The sequence below is a fragment of the Sciurus carolinensis genome, chromosome 10 (assembly GCF_902686445.1).
Source record: "Sciurus carolinensis chromosome 10, mSciCar1.2, whole genome shotgun sequence".
NCBI lineage: Eukaryota > Metazoa > Chordata > Mammalia > Rodentia > Sciuridae > Sciurus > Sciurus carolinensis.
Window position 1 is genome coordinate 139,634,727 of NC_062222.1, and position 17,636 is coordinate 139,652,362.

The following is a 17,636-nucleotide window of genomic DNA, read 5'->3' on the forward strand; positions in this document are numbered from 1 at the left end:
TGACAGTGAGCAATCTGCACTCAAAAAAGGTGTTGATATGCTGGCAGACTGCCAAAACATATTGAGTTTTAATGATAGCTATGAACCACAAAACAATTTTAATAATCTCAAATCCTTACCTTAAACTTTGGTTTGAAGAACATCAGTTTGGTAAAACATATTTTTTAAAAAATCTTATACTTAAAGGCTTTTATATTTGAAGATATGAATACATTCAGTATACAAAGAAGTCAGAAACAGCACCACAATTAAACTGATGTCTTTATATTAACCAAATTTAGCTTTTAAAGATAAATTTAGACTCTGGAATGTAGTGTAATAACCTAAAATAACAGTTGTTGTTTAACCAGAATTGCACAATCCTTAATGTTTTTATGACTAGTTTTTCTAAATCACAAAACTTAACAGACATAAGAAATTATCTTGCTGAATATGAGCAGATTAATGTTTTAAGAAATCCTTATTACATTAACAGAGGATTAAACGCTGGTTTCTATCAATACATTAATATTTGACCTTTGGAAAAAGTCTTGAATAACTAACTGTACCAATTATATATAGCCAATTTAGTTACACACAAACTTTGAAATTTACCATCCACAAACATATATAATGTACTTAGACATTTCACAACTTTTAACTTTCCCACAGAGACTTTTTTATCCAGAAACATGTTTTTTACTTTTTATATTAAAATATATATTTGTACCTAGAACTCTCCTTTGTCTTTTTTTAAAATGTTGACCCCTTTTTTAAATTAACATTTTGAAACAATCCTTATGAAATTTCTGAATTTAGACAAATTACTCCACTTTAATAAGATAGGATACTTTTTTTTATGGTACTTTAATTGAAACCTCACTAAGACCTTTTGTACTCTTTGTATATAAAATTACACCTGATAGAATCTTAACTCTTAGTAACATTGTTTTTAGTGAAGACACAGAAACAAAGCAATCTCAAACTTTTTCCATTTGCCAATTTAAGAAAACACATTAAATGTCTAAATATATTACCTTATGGAATTTAAGAAGTTAAGAGTACTTGATTTTATATGTATCGTTGATGTTTTAGCACTTTAACTTTGTAAATTAATCAGACATATCCTTTAATAAACACATTTATGAAGATTAATCCCATTTATGTTAAATCTAATTTACTTGTTTTCAACTGTAAAAAACAGGATATCAGACAAATGTAGTTAACAGTATTAGTCTTCTCTTTCCTATTGAAGAAAAACCTAGAAGGAATGGACATTACTTTTTAGACATTTTATAGGAACAGACACTTCATTGTCTGACCACCTAGGAAAACTTGTTGGTAATTTTAAAGACATCTTTATCTATTTACTTAATTTAAATTGAACTTCTTTTTTAAGTCATGCAAACTAACACGTATTTGGATTCATTTCTTACTTAAATTTCAATTAATGATGGCTCATTTATCTATATGTCAATTTTGATACCAAGTACATAATATATTGACACAGATATGTAGACACAATACAATACACAGGAATGCGCACATACATAAGCACACAAGAAAGAGAGATTTTGTGACTTTTTGTAAGTGGAGCTCCACAGGTAGGGAGGCAATGTTACAGATGTTTATTAAAGTCTCTATTAGATTTAGCCTGTTAAAAATTAAAATAGAGCCTGTCATACGTTTATATTATGACTTAAATATAATTGGTAATGAAAGGTACAAAGTCTGACAGCCACGGTGGACACTAAAATCAAAGTTTCAGGTAGCTGGCTATTCGTCCTCACTGGCTATCAAATTTATTCCCAACATCGCCATGTCTATATCCTTCTTAGGATTTTGTAAGAGAAAAATTTCTAATGTATTCAAGAGTCAACTCTCAAAAATTGGCCTATGAACAAAGAGTGTAAAAACTTCTATGGTTAGATAAAATAAGACTGGTCAGAAAAATACATTAATTTCTGTGTGCAAGATCAAATGTGAATTCACCATAAAACCATAAGCTCATGTTGGGAGCAGCAACTGAATTATGGGTTTTGAAACTGTCCTGTGGCAGAGGCAGTACCCCTCTGGAGAGTTCTTGGTGCAAAGGTGCCAACTGAGATAGCTCAGTTGCTGTAGTGACACCCTGTTCAATAGGAGGTTCTGTGCCAGCCACAAAGCTGTTCAGTTCTCAATTTGCCTTCTTAAAGTGCTCGATCCAGTGGGTTTTAGATGTCTACAAAGTTGTGCAACCATCACCTCATTGAACTCCAGAACACTTTCCCCATCCCAACAGCAACCCTTCATCCACTTGTCACACTACTTCCTGCCCTACACCCTAGAAACCACGAATCTATCCTGTTTCCACAGATTTGCCTATACAAGACACATCATCATGGCATATGAACAGATCACACAGCACACAACCTTCCCTGCCTGGCTTTGCTCGGGGAGTAAAAGGTCTTCAAGTCAACAGTGCAGATGTGGGAATCAGTACTCCATTCCTCCACATGGCTGAGTAAGGCCCCCTGGTGTAGAGGACATGACTTTGCCCATTCCCTCATTAACTGACAGCACTGGCAGTTCTACTCTTGGGCTGTCGTGAAGAGTGTGTGATGAATGCCATCATCAAGTTGTGTACACACCACAAGTGATTTTGCTCACTTGTCTTTATGCTGCGAGAGGCTTTACATGAAGTTGTCTTCTATTTCAGATTCAAGAGAGTTTTTCATCACAACTGGACACTGAAGTTTTTCAAGGTTCTTCTGCATCTGTTGGATGTTTGTTTGCTTTTAAATCCTGTTAACAGAGTGAAGTGTGTGGACTGACTTCCTAGGTTAAATCAGTGTTGCAGTCTCAGGATGAACTCTATTGGTCAAGAAGCATTATCCCTCTTCTATATTACTAAGATTCAGTTAGGGTTTTTTACATCTGGGTTCATGAGGATATTGGTCTGTAGTTTTCTCTTGTCAGGTCATGATCTGATTTTTGCACAGGGATAATTCTGACCCTGTGGGAATTGGTAAGTGTCCCCTCTTCTGTTTGCTAGAAGAGTCTGTGTAGAATTGCTACATTTTTTTTTTTTTTTTGAGTGTTCAGTAGATTTCATCTGGACCTTAGGTTTCCATTGCAGGAAGGTTTTGACTAGAAATTTAATTTATTTAGGAGTACAGAGCTATTCTGGCTGTCCCCCCTTAGTAAACTTTGGCATGGTGTGTGTTAGAATTTGCCTCCATCCTATCAATTGTCAGAACTTTTGGCATGCATCTGATCATGATGTCATCACCCATTTAATCTATGTAAGTTCTGTAACAGCATGTCCTCTCTCATGATTTTAGTAACATTTTAGTTTGTTTTTGCAGAACTGGGGAGGGAACCCAGGGCCTTAGCATGTTAGGCAAGCACTCTTTTACTGAGCTATATCCTCAGCCCTGATTTTGGTAACTTTTGCCTTATATGTTTTTTTCATGCTAAAGCTTTATTAATTGCATTGGGTGCAGTGCTACACACCTGTAATCCCAACAACTCTAGAGGCTGAGGCAGGAGGATTGCAAGTTGGAGGCCAGTCTCAGAGTTGCTATCTCAAAATAAAAAAATAAAAAGGGCTGAGAAAGTGGCTCAGTGGTAGAAGACCATTGAGTACAATCCCCAGTACAAACATAAACAAAAAAAAAAATCAGGCAGTTTAAAAGACCCTCTAACTTCATTGGCCCTTCAAAGTCACTCAAGAGATGGTTCCTGGACTCTATTCATTCATCCTCTTCCTGAAAAGCTCTTCAGCAGTGGGTGAGGACCAGCAGACAAACAATCAGCGTCAGGCAAGACAATGCCCTAGGATGAAGGCACTGAAGTGTGACCCACTGTCAGAGCTCTTGTACTGAGGTCTCCTCTGTTCTAGGCATTGAGGAGCGCATGCTCACCAGGCAGATTCCCCACAGAGTCACCGCAGCCCAACTGGTGTAGCTGAGTGTGAGGATCACAGAGGATGCTGGTCCTGAGGGTGGACTTGACTCAAGAGGGAGAGGGGCTTGGAGGATCTCAGGACCCTCAGGATCACTCACGGCCTCTTGCCACACATCCCTCATGGGCGAGGGAAAGGGATTCTGTCAGAGGGATGGGCTGACTACCAAATAGAAGCTATGAAATTTATCAGAAATAACAACATAACACAGAATTATCTTAAGAGCAGGGGCATGACCGATTGAGCTGTCCAGAAGAGTCTGGCTCTAACAAAGGAAGGATTCCATGCGTGCTTTATTTATATGGGTACAGATAAAAAGGGACTGGTAGGAGCTTCTGAGAAAAGCAGGAAGGGAGGTGGAGGTAAGCAAGTCATTTGGCTCTAGAGGGTCATTCCCACATCCAATGCTTGCATTTGAACTTTAGCAGTGAACTAAACACAGGATAACCATGTGAGTCAGGTGGTCTCAATCAACTGCCAAACAATTGTGAGTTCCTGAGACCATATCCTCCTGAGACTCAACCATGCTTGGTTTTTATACAAGCCATAGAGGGCTTCCTGCAACTGCCAACAGCCCAATGAAAACTCCATAAAAACTTGTGGATTGAGCACAGGTGAGTTTGCTAACTGACTGCACAGTGAGGACCACATCTTGGCTGAGGATTCTCTGTCTCCAAAGTGGCAGCCTGGGAGGCATTATGGAATTCAGTCTGGGCTTATGTGGCTGATGGTCTTCCAGTTCAGGACCTTGCTGGGATGGATCCAGCCCTCTGCCTATGGTAGAGGTCACAGATTCAGTCAGATGAAGGTTCCAAAGAATGAGCTGGTTCCCGAATTGGCAAACTGCCAGGATTTTCCTGCAGCAACGAAGTTATGTAATGATTTAGTCTTATTTTCCTAGAAAAGATTTTTTCTGGAGGAAAAAAACATTAAGTTCGCTTGGCAAAGGTGAGCTCAGTTCTCAGTCCTGAGCTAAGCTGGTATGTGTGGCTTTAGTGCTCCTTCTCCCTCAAAGTCCTGTCAAGGCCACGCTGCAGCCTCCACCTGCTCTCCTACCTCCAGGTTTTCTCTACTGCAAGATGTGCTCCCAGCAGCACACTCAGGGTGGCTCCAGGTATGCTGACTACCCTCCCCTACTCTAACCGATTCACTGGGCTAGCTTAAACCCAAGAGGTATCTCAAAGGTTGGTCCCACCCATGAACAAAGCAGTACATACTCCAAATAGAGTGTTAAGAATCTAAATAAGGGGTTGGGGAGATAGCTCAGTTGGTAGAGTGCTTGCCTTGCAAGCACAAGGCCCTGGGTTCGATCCCCAGCACCCAAAAAAAAAAAAAAAAAAAAAGAATCTAAACAACCTGGCAATACATGAAAAATAATAGTATGTTCAAATTGGGTTTATTTCAGGTATAAGATCAAACTGGGGTAACCCGATCAGATGATGGTAACCAGAGAACACAGGCCAGATGTGAATCGGAAAGAAACTTTACTGCAGAACGACTCTAAGGCGAGGTTGGGGAGCCCACCAGGATGCTGGGTCGGAGAAGTCGCATGTGGCCCCTATGGGGCTGTTTTTCTAACCCAGGGTCGGGGAGGGGAAGCTTTCAGACTCCGTGTCCTCCTGGGATTGGCTGAGGTCAGTTTGTCAGCACCTGATTGGTTGCTCCTTTGGCCTTGCGCAGGCTACACTGTTTCTCTGCGCATGCGCAGGCTGCTTGATGCCAGCCCCCATCCAGTCGCCCTGAACCATCCTCACAGCAGGAAAGTAAGATTTTTTTTTTTTTCCAGGAGAAAAATCACTTTATTCCAGTAAACTCAAAGAACATCAGAACAACTGGATTAAGGAGGGTACACAAACATTTGTCCAGCCCGGAATTCTGAACCAACTCAGTGAACTTCCATACAATTAGAAGTCTCTTTTGCGGCCACTCAGAAACATGAAGCTATTAGGTGAGACTTTACACTGCAGTTTTACATTTCATACTTTCACTATCAATTACATTTTAATGCTAAAGTAACTTGGTCATCACAGCTGATTTTTCATTTCTTCAATTTGAGTTTCCCAATTAGATTAATCCGTTAGCAATTCTGCACTGCTTCAGCACCTCCTCAAAACCCTCACGGAGCTTAACATCACCCTGGTTCTGGACACAAGTCCAAAAATTGTTTTATCTCATAAAAGTAAGGGCCACCCAGCTGCTGCTGCTGTGGTGGCTGGGTGCCCTGAGGCTCCTGGTAGTGATACCAGGTTTTGAGGGCTCCACAGCACTTCCTCTGCTGAAGCCCCCCTTGATGGCATGGCCCAGTGTGTGCCCCAAAGCAGTGCCCACAGTCACACCAACTGCAGTGGTTGGCATCTGGGCCACCAGACCTGGCTGCCGTGGTGTTGCAGCAGGTGAGCCCACTGCAGCTGGCGGGGCTGCAGCTGGTGGCGGAGCTGCTGGTGAGGGCATGAGCGCAGCTCTCCTCTGAGGGGCCCAGCTGGCAGAGGGCCACGCACAAGGTGCAACTCTGACTTCCACGAGGCACGCTAAGTGCGCGGCGGCTGGGCGTCCAGAATGCGAAAGAGCAAGGCAGGGGGATCCAGACAGCAGGCGAGCAGAAGTCCAAGATTTATTTAATTTGAAAAGCAATCAATCCATTCACCACATTCACAGAACAAAGGTGAAAAATCCCACAATCATTTCAATATGTGCAGAAAAAACATTTCTTAAGAATTTTTTTTTTTTGAGAGTTTGATTTTTTAATTACCTGTGAACATAAGGCTCTAAGTGTTAATTGCCTCTTGGATAGAGCTATCATTACAATTGTTAGCACATAATTAGTCAAAACAACATAACTATGTTACAAATTTTATAAATAATTATTAAGCAAAAAAATTAAAATCATTGGAAATAAAGCTCATAATGAGATGAGTGGGGTCAAATTGTGTCCATGGATAATTATTATTTATGATTTGAATGAAATGGGTTACACATCAATTCTATTTATATATTTCATATTTCTAGATGTAAACCCTGAGAAACCTTACTCATATAAATAGATAGAAACAGAGGTTTTGCTACATCTCTGCTGCTGCTCAATTGAAGCTCTTCTAGATCATATGCCAAGAAACCACCCAGTAACAATATTAGCTTTAATTTTCTACTTTTGATGATCTCAATTCATTCTTCAGTTTTGTTAAAAGCAAATGATTGATACGTTGTCAAGTCATTCGAGTTCATTCACTTAGATTTTATTGAGAATTATGAAATGTCTGTTATATTGGTCAGCCTTTGCTGTGTAACCAATAAAATCTCAGCATCTCAGTGGCTTATAATAGAAAGCAGTTGCTCTTCTTCCTAACAAGTATGGAGGTAAACAGAGGCAAGTCAGGATGCAGGTCAGTCCTGATGGGTTCCGTGTGTTTCCTGCTGGGGTCCAAGATGAAGATACAGTGGCTCCCTGGGGCCGTTCTCCTTGTGCCAGAGGTGGAAGCCACAGGGTATCTAGACTTGGAATGGGCTCATGCCCTCAATTGGTCAGAGAGTCAGATGACCACCCCAGCCTCAATAGGGCAGGAAGACTACCCTTTAGCTCGGGTGCTTGAGGTGGGGACATGAACGTTTCCCAATTTATCTAATCTACCTGCCTGTTGGCTATTCTCACAAAGGTTAAAGGGACATAATGTGTTTGTCCTGTCCAGATTGGAGCAAAACCCTCCCCTCCATTCCTTGATGGTCCACGTTCCATGCATCAACAACTTGGGTTGCAGAGTGAGGGCAAGAAGATGCAAAGACCTAAACCTTCCCAGGAGAACGTGTGGCCCAAAGGAGAGCTAAACATACAAGCTTTAAGCCACTGAGATGCTGGGGTAGTTTGATTCCCAGACCATTCTGACCAATTCATTTCAATTTTTTTTTTTTTTTTTTTTTTTTTTTTTTTGTTAAAGTGAGGCAAGTCTTATTTTGAAGGGGAAATAAGAAAAAAGAGAATCCACATTATACCAGAGAAGAGTATATATATGGTCCCCAAACTTGTTTGACCTGTGATTTTTATGATGAACAATGGTATGAAAACAGCACACATTTATTAGAAACTCTGCTTCAAATTCTGAATTTTTATCTTTTCCTGGCTAGTGCTATGCGCTATAATGTGCAGTGGGCTAAGTATGTTAAATGCATTTTTGATCTATGGTACTTTCATATCACCATGGGCTTGCTTGGCATGTAGGAGGCATGAGGCCTGGGTTCCATTTACAGCACAAAATAAAAAAGAAAAGAAAAGAAAAACACACACCCCAAAATTACAATGGATCTGGCAGGATGTAACCCCACTATAATTTAAGTGGTATTTATATATCAAAGTTGTGCTGTACATATTGAATCCTTTAAACAATCCACTTTATACAGCCTTTTAAAAAAATCTTTATATAACCTTTTTTAAAAGTCTCCATTCATCCCACTTTGAAAACCACTGGTTTGGGGGGTGGGGAATCTCCTTTAAACACTTTGCCAAAAGATAGCTAAGGAATTTTCATTGAAAATACAAGATATTCATGATAATTTCTCATCTCATTTCAAAGAATTTCTTAAGAATTTTGATAAAAGTAAATACCTAGTGATTTTTAAGTCACTTATTGATTTTTTAAAATCTTCATCAATTTAGACTATAAGGGAACTCCCTTACCTTAATCAAAGGTACCTTAAAAAATAAACATCATACTTCTCCTTGCACCATGACAGCAAGAAGCATGGTGCAGTGAGCTGGCCACCAGCCCTGCTGTCAGGCAGTGTTGTGCTGCCACCTCCAAAAGCACCGGCCAGAACAAGCAGAGCAGGAAGTGTGATCTGGCTCACAGTTTCAGAGGTTCAGTGCACGGTCAGCCAACTCCACAGCTCTGGGCCCAAGATGAAGCAGAACATCGTGACAAAGAAAAGCAGCTCAGGACATGGCAAGCAGGAAGGGAGAGAGGGAGGGAGGAAGGGAGAGAGAGAAAAAGAGAGAGAAGGGAAGGAGGGAGGGTGAGGGTACGCTTTGCTCACCAGGGACGAAATATGAATCCCAAGGATACCCCACCAGTGACCTACCTCCTCTAGCCATACCCTGCCTGCCTATAGTTACCTCCCACTTAATCCATATCAGTGGATTAATCCACTGACTGGGTTACTCATCTAATCATTTCACCTTTGAAAATTTTTGCATTATCTCATGCATGAACTTTGAGGGAACAACATTCTACCCCTGGTCCCCCAAATCCCATGTCCATCTCACAATGCAAAATATATTTAGTCCATTTCCAAGAGTCCCCTAAGTCTCAACAGTTCCAGAATTGCCCAAAAGTCCCAAGCCCAAAGCTCATCTGAGACTCAAGACAAACTCATTGATATTTTCCCCATAAAGATCAAAAACAAGTTACATATATCCAACATATAATGGCACAGAGTAAACATTTCCATTCTACAGGGGAGAAATAAGGGCTCAGAAAGAAGGGATGTGACCAAAGCAAGACTGAAATCCAGCTGGGTAAACAAGTCCTAGAGCTCCATGTCCAGTATCTGGGGCACATGGCATCCTGATACTCTCTCTAAAAGGCTCAGACAGCTCTGCCCATAGATCCTGCTTGTTGCAACTCACATGGCCTCTCTCACCCATAGACATTGCTAGATGCAGCCCACATGGCATCTCTTGGTTTGTCTCTGAAGATTTCCTCAAAAGATGTCCCACAGTACTGGCATCTCTTAATTGTGGGAGAAGCCCCCATGTTCCCCTAACTCCAACATCCTGCATTCCTGTACCATGTGGTTGACACCATGATCTGCCCCCATCTTGAGCAACAATCATGGCAGGGGAAAGTAGCTCAGAACATAGCAATCAGGAAGCAGAGAGGTCAGTGTACTATTCCATTGATCAGATTAAAGATCTCATAATCTCATCATTTCAACTCCCAAAATTCTTGTTTTGTCTTATACATGAGCTTTTGGGGGACATCACATATCTAGACCATAAAGCCTCCCACTGTCAAAGACTTTCCAGCTGGGGCCACAGCTCAGTGATGGAGAAGCTGCTATCATGGTCAAGGCCCTGGATTCCATCCCAGAGACAGGGGGAGCTTTAAAGAGTGAACAAAATGGAGCAGATTTGGAAGGGAAGTAACAACTTGGAAGAAGGGGCCAGCCCAGTGAGTTTTGAGGCAATTTTTAAAGTGTAAGCAGAGGACAGGTAGGCACCCCAGGGTGATACGAGAAGCTGAAACTCAAAAGAAAACTCAATGTCCTCTAGACTAGAACCAGATGGCAGGTCCTGAGTCAACACAATCTCCAGAAAAGAAGAGAAGAAAAGGAGAGAGGCAGAAAAAAGCAGTCCAAAATTCTGTACGTACGTTTGTCTCTGACTGACCTCTGCATCAAGAAGGGGAGGGCAGATTTCGGCAACTCAAAATAGTAAAAGAAAGACAGAGCCACTAGTAACAAGCCAAGATATGAAAAGGCTACTTAAAACCTCCATAAAAAACACCCAAAGAACAGAAGATCCTGCTGCTGTAGCTTGCACCTGGAGCATCCCCAGAAGCTCACGTATTTAAAGTTCTGTCCCGAGCCTGGCACTCTTGGAAGGCAGTGGAAACCCTAAAAGGTGGGACTCGGGGAGGTCTTTAGGTCCCTGGGGGCATGCCCCTGAGGAAGACTCTGGAACCTGTCTCCTCTCTCTTTTGCATCCTGGCCCTGAGGTGAAGGAGTTCGCCATGTGCTCGCTGTGACGTTCTACCTCACCACAGTCCCAAAAGCAACAGGGCCAACCCATTATAGACTGACTCCTCCAAAACTGTGAACCAAATTAACCTTTCCTCTTGATTAGCTGATTATCTCAGGCATTCCTTACACCAATGGTAGGCTGGCTAACACCAGACTTTGTGCACAGTAATTGAAAATCAGTGTAGGGAGATCTTGCCAACTCATTTTAGGAGGCTAATAAACCAAAATTGCCAGTGAACACAATAAAATATATGAACAAAATTATAGGCCAGTTCACTCATAATGAGTGGTGTAAATTTTAAAGGTATCCACGATGTATTTAGAAATAATTCAGGCATGGTAGTAAATGCCTGCAATCCCAGGAATTCAGGAGGCTGAGGCAAGAGGATTCCAAGTTCAAGGCCAGTCTTAACAATTGAGTGAGGCCCTAAGCTGGGGATGTGGCTCAGTGCTTAAGCAATCCTGGGTTCAATGCCTAGTGCCCCACCCCCCAAAAAAAAGAAAGAAAAGAAAACAAAGTAAGAAAATAAAGCTTCAGCCTGGTGCATTGCACATGCCTGTAATCCCAGTTACAGGGCAGGCTGATGCAGGAGGATCACAAGTTCAAGATCAGCCTGGTCAACGAACTGAGTTGCTATCTCAAAAATACCAAGGCTAAGGCTGTAGCTCAGTAATAACACCCATGGTTTTCAATCCCCAGTATAAGGAAGGAAGGAAGGAAGGAAGGAAGGAAGGAAGGAAGAGAGAGAGAGAGGGAGGGAGGGAGGGAGGGAGGGAGGGAGGAAGGAAGGAAGGAAGGAAGGAAGGAAGGAAGGAAGGAAGGAAGGAGAGAGTTGGGGAGGAGAGAGAGACAGGCAGGCTGGGATTAGGGTGAAGTCCATGAGACACTTGCCTTCAGGTATAAGCTTTGAGGTGGTTTTAAAACACTCAATCATCAAAGGTAAATATTTACCTGGGCAAAGTAGTACATACCAATGAGTGGAGAGAATCTGATTGAGGCAACAAGACCACAGACTCAGTTTGAAAATTTTTTAAAATATGTTTAAAGGTTTGAGAATATAGTTCAGTGAAGTACCAAGTATGATCTCCAGTACCAAGAAGAAAAAAAGGGTTAAGGTAATAAAAAGGAACAAAACTATATTAAAAAAATATGATAGTTGGGCAAGTTGGCACATTCCTGTAATCCTAGCTGCTCAGGAGGCTGAGGCAGTAGGATCACAAATTCAAAGCCAGGTTTGGCAAAAGCAAGGTGCTAAGCAACTCAGTGAGACCCCATCTCTAAATGAAATACAAAATAGGGCTGGGGGTGTGACTCAGTAGTTCAGTGTCCCTGAGTTCAATCCCCGGTAAGCCCCCACCCTGGCAGAAAAGATACTAAGGATCATAGGGAAAGACAGAGGCTCTGCAATGTAGCACTCACTGTGTGAGGGCATCCACCTTCTGAACCATACCTGAAGGTGTGCACCATCCTTACTCACATAGCTCCCTGGCCACCAAGCCCTGCAGCCAGCCCACCGGTCCCTGCTGAGAAGCAGCAGGGAGCAATGAAGGGTCAGGGTGGTGGGCTGTGTGGACAGCAAGCACAGAGAGTAAGCATGGGCTCCCATGCAAAACCCACCATGCTTTTGTGGGCCTGAGGTGGCAGCTGAGGTGCACCTGGGCAGCTGACCTGTCACCCCATGGCAGTCCCACCTGCACACAGTGTGGTTGCCTGCTGAAGAAGCATGCTGCATGCAGTGCTGCAGTTACAGACTCCCACTGAGCACGCACAGTCCAATGACTTCACTCTCACTCCCTGAAGCGGGGAGAAAATGAATTAGGCAACCTGAACAGGATTCAGGGCTCAGCAATAGTGTCAGTATGTTTCCAAACCCTCATTAACATAAGTTTGGACCAACAGCGTCAACCCACGTGCTCCATAAACCCCTAGAGTACACACTCAGACACCAACCACCAGGTGCCCTTGTCCTGCAGGAGTTTTGCTTCTCTAAATCAATATAAGAATTACAGCTTTAGTAAAAGTTGCAATTAAGTTTCCAATGTAAGAACACCTTTGCATTGACCATGAATACTTAGGGAAGGGTATAAATACCAATGTGATGATGCAGAATGCTAGAGAACAAGGAATCTGTATGCAGAGGAGGAAGCAAGAAACCTGAGAAGTTCAACGTCAAAGCTGAAGTAATAAGATGGCAGGACATATGTGGAGTGACCTGTCAGAATTGTTTGATCCATTTTATTGTAAGCATAAAACCTGTACCTCATTTGTCTTATTATCCAAAAGTCCAAAGTTGTGACAAGAATCCAGGGGAAGGTATAATTTATTTCTCATCAGACAGGTTTTTCTGAACTAATTAGATCAGACATATGCTTTTAGAACCAAAGCTATTATATGTACCGTTGTCTTTCTCATACCCATGTGGGACAGTAGCATAGCTTCTTTGCCTGAATCCTCTGGTTTAAGCCATTTAAAATATCTTTTTCCTCCCTTGTGTACAGATGCAGGTTCCACATCTTCTACATGTCCATTTATGATGCTCTTTGTTCCTCAATCAGATCCACCAGATATGTCAGAATCACACACCTCTGGATGTTGCTCCCAGATACTCCGAGAGCGGCGTTAGCCCCGCAGCCTTCCCCGAGAGCAAGGCGGCGGCCTGATAGGAAGGCAGAGTGCGGTCCCTAGGCTCCTCCAGCTGTGAACCAGCCGGAGTCCAAAGCCGCTGTGGACATGACGCCAACTCCCCAACAGCTTCTGAGCTCGCGGAGTGATCAGGCGGGGGACGGTTCCTACCTCCTAAAGGATTTTCTTTGGGAGGAATAACTAACCTTAAAGTGTTATTGTCTGATATCTTGGTTTTTATGAGAAACAGAAAATCTGGTGGTCCATTTTCAAAATATTGTATTTAGCCTTAACCGGATCCAACTGTAGCCACTTTAATTATAGCCCTTCCTTTTGCTCACCCCAATTTTAAAATCGGCGGATTGCATACATTGTGACCCTGAGCCCCTCCTACCAGGCAGGGAGCAGCCCTCAGGGACACGGCAGGTGGGCCACCCTCCAGGTTCCACAGCAGCCCTCTGCAGAAGGGAAGCTTGCCTTGCCCACCACTTTGAAACATGCATTCAATTTCTTGTGACACGTATTTCTAACAGTTTTCATGTGTAACACTAAGTTCTCTGCTAAATGTTTCTTCACAAACGTTTGTTTAAAAAGATTCAATACTTATCTATCAGAATAATTTGTTAGGGCTGGGGCTGGGGCTGGGGCTGGGGCTCAGTGGCAGAGCACTTGCCTAGCATGTGTGAGGTCCTGGGTTTGATCCTCAGCACTACATAAAAATAAATAAAATAAAGGTATTGTGTCCATCCACGACTAAAAAAATTTTTTTAAAAAAGAGAATTTTTGTGTCTATTAGGTTTTATTAGGACAATCCTAAGTCTCAAAAGTTAGGGTTTGCACCTGTTTTAAGGTCTTTAAAGCAATTACTCCATAACTGGTTAAATAAGCAATGGCTATTTTAGGTTTTTACATCAGAGTTGACACCCTAAATATATGTGGCTAGAGACATGTATTCATCTGAGTACTAAAGAGTCAAGCTTTGTCTGAGTGTTATGTAAAATCAATAAGTATGGTCTTTTGTACATTTTATTACCGTTGCCTGTTAGGGTTCAGCAGAAGTGCTACTCCTAACAAAATAACCTGCCTTAAGACAATGACTACAATAAGTCACCACCTACAGGACAGATAGGATATAGTGCTGACTTACAGGACTAAAAGTCAAAACCCAGCACTTCCACCTTAAGACTGGTGAAGCTAACCTGCTGGGTGTTTAACAGCAAAACCTGGAGACCAAATGCAGTAAAAGCGTTAAGGGAAAAATAGCCAATCTTTAAGGTCAGCCAGGATTCAGGGAATGATGGGATCCCTCTAAGGGCCCTGCAACTCCAGTGAGTTACCTGACTTCCCAATCAGGGGAACTGAGAACCCTAGAAAACAGGAAGCCAACAAGGGCACATTCTACAGAGGAAAGTCACTGGAGAGGGAAATGTCCCTGATGCTTCCAAGGGAAGCCACATATGATTAGCAAGACCCTGACCCATCCTGACAGATGGTACAACTGGTAGACGAACCAGGAGTCTTCTCACAAGTTCCAAAAAGTGATCCCTAACAAATCTCAACTGACTCCTAACAATAGATAAGAACAGGTCTGTAGTTTCTGACCAACTTGGTCTTAAACACCTGGCAGGAGAGTATAACCCAAACATAGTCACACAAGGAAGATAATGGTTTTTTGAAACTTGAGACAGGCACTGCTTAGTTCTCTCAAGTAAGCAAAACAGGGAGGTATAAAGGGAGGGTTCTTACACATGAGTGCCTGATAACTACTATCACAAAGTCTCTGCCAGAGGCACAGTTTTGTTCTAGATCTAAAACTAGAGATCTGCAGATCTTCCTGACCTCCTACATAGGTAAGTTCAATCTATTTTTCACTGGCATTATTTAGCCCCTATATTTATACCTCTAAAAGATATAAAGTGACACATGGAAGTTCTAACCAACTTATCCAAGGCAACCCTACACAACATGGCTAAAGGGGATCCCTCTACCAAGTTGGTAACACTAATGAAAATTGTTTTACAAAAATCAGGATGGCACAGTTCAAGAGAGTACCTAAGACCTTATAGAAACTAAGTATCTTGTATGCATTCCTAACAACTCTGCTAATGTTTCTAAAGTCTTCAGTGACCTCCAGTCACAAATCAGTGACAAGTTAGACCCCACTTAAGCTTCAATAAGTTACCTGTCTTCGTGGCTTACAGGGACTGGCTAATAACAGATTGTTTTTAAGCTGGTTGTTCACTTGTTCACTGTTGTCCCAAAACACTCTCTGCCCAAGTATGCCTAGTCCTGCCACCATGCATCTCAGGACTACCCTGATGTGCAGGATGCCCAAGCTACAACTAACCCTGCAGATGGAATCCAAAATCCAAACTTCCCTTCTACTGCAGGTCCTTAAACAGGCCTTTGAAGAAGGACCCCAACTGCCATTCCCCTGTCAATGCCCCTTTTCAGCCTTAAGTAGCCAGAGTGGTCATTGCCCTTTTCCCCCAAAGGCAGTTAGGGGCACTTCTTCAGATGGGGAATGACATGGCTTCCTGGCTGCCAAGCCATGCAACCAGCCCACTGGTCCCTGCCGAGAAGCTGAAGCACAGGCAGGAAGCATGGGCTGCCATGCAGAGCCCACCATGCTGGTGTGGGCCTGAAGTGGTCAGTCGAGGTGCACCCAGGCAGCTCCTGTCCCCCCACAGCAGCCCCACATGCACACAGTGTGGCTGCCCGCTGAAGATGTATGCTCCACACAATGCTGCAGCTACTGACCCCCTCAACTGAGCACACACAGTCCAATGACTTCCCCTGAATTGGGGAGAAAATGGAAGTTAGGCAACCTGAACAGGATTCAGGGCTCAGCAATAGTGTCAGTATGTTTCCAAACCCTCATTAGCATAAGTTTGGACCAACAGCATCAACCCACGTGCTCCATAAACCCCTAGAGTACACACTCAGACACCAACCACCAGGTGCCCTTGTCCTGCAGGAGTTTTGCTTCTCTGCACACTTGAGCAAATGCTACTCTTACACTCACTGACCATGGCTCTGGATTTCATTCTTCAATTTCACCAGATAAGACCCTGGAAAGAAGAAACTGATAGTGAGTAGTAACGTGTGGCTGCAGAGGCCTGCAGCTTGTGCAGACCCACCTGCCACCTGTGAAGTAGTAAACAGTTTCATCTCCAAACTCTGGTTTCATTACCACTACTGGGCTAGTGTGTCCACCATCATTATCACTCACTGGGTGAAGTTGTCCACCCTACCTACCACCCACTAGGCAAAGGCGTCTGCCCTACAAAGCACTCACTGGATGAGGTTGTCAGTTTTGTCTAACTTAACCCACAAATTCAATGGAAATCCAACCAAAATCCCACCATGAACTTTTTTAGAACTTCAACAAACTTACTCTAAAATGTATGGAAAGTCAGGAGCAGTGGCAGATGCCTGTAATCCCAGTAACTCAGGAGGTTGAGGCAGGAGGATCTCAAGTTTCAGGCCAGCCTTGGCAACTTAGTGAGACACGGTCTCAAAATAAAATTTAAAAATTGGGTTGGGGATATAGCTCAGTGGTAAATATCACCTGGCTTTTTATCCCTAGTATGTATGTATGTATGTATGTATGTATAAATAAATAAATAAAGTATGGAAAATTAAATAGCAATACTTATTGCCTTTAAGTAAGAAAAAAAAAAGGAGCCTCTTTATGTTTCAGAATCAAGCAAACAGATTTGAAAGGAACAAAAAATTTTATCCGCTATTGGCTAACCCAGACATAAATTTGAGGACAAGCTTACAGGCCACTCACTGATATTAAGGTATGGAACAAACTTTTCAAGAATGGACATGACCATAAGCAGCCAGGGTGTCCAAAGATGTGACAAGCTCCAGATTCCACATACAGAACATAACTTCACAAAAGAAGAATTCAACCAACAAGCAACTTCCCTCACTCCGTCCTATCAATTCCCTCACTAACCACCCATCGGGGAGGCAGATTTGAGTTTATGGCCTCCTTACCAGTCCATTTAAGCCTTAAAGCTAAAACATCTAACAAAAACCTTTTTGGCTTTTCTTTGGTCCTTAGCTTAAAAAATAAAGCTGCCCAAAGGAGCCTTTTCTTTTTGCAGAAAGCTGGTGCCACTGTGCTGGCTTCTGCACACCTTAGGCCTCAAGAACATATTCACAGGTGATATGATTGTCTTTGCAGGAAACTAATAGACTCTATCAAACAAGGGACTGTAACAGGACTCCAACTCTTCACTTTGATCTGCAAATGTCTGATTGATGGCTAAAAGCAGCAGGTCTGGTGGTTACACTTGAAATCCTAGCTACTCAGGTAGTTGAGGCATCAGGATAGCAAATTCAAGG

The 17,636-nt window shown here is 42.6% G+C and overlaps 1 pseudogene; it reads right to left on the reverse strand.

Annotated features, from left to right (window-relative positions):
• Positions 1-5,989: 5,989 nt before the first annotated feature.
• LOC124994325 (coiled-coil-helix-coiled-coil-helix domain-containing protein 2-like) lies at positions 5,990-12,122 on the reverse strand (annotated as a pseudogene).
• Between the last annotated feature and the right edge of the window lie 5,514 nt (positions 12,123-17,636).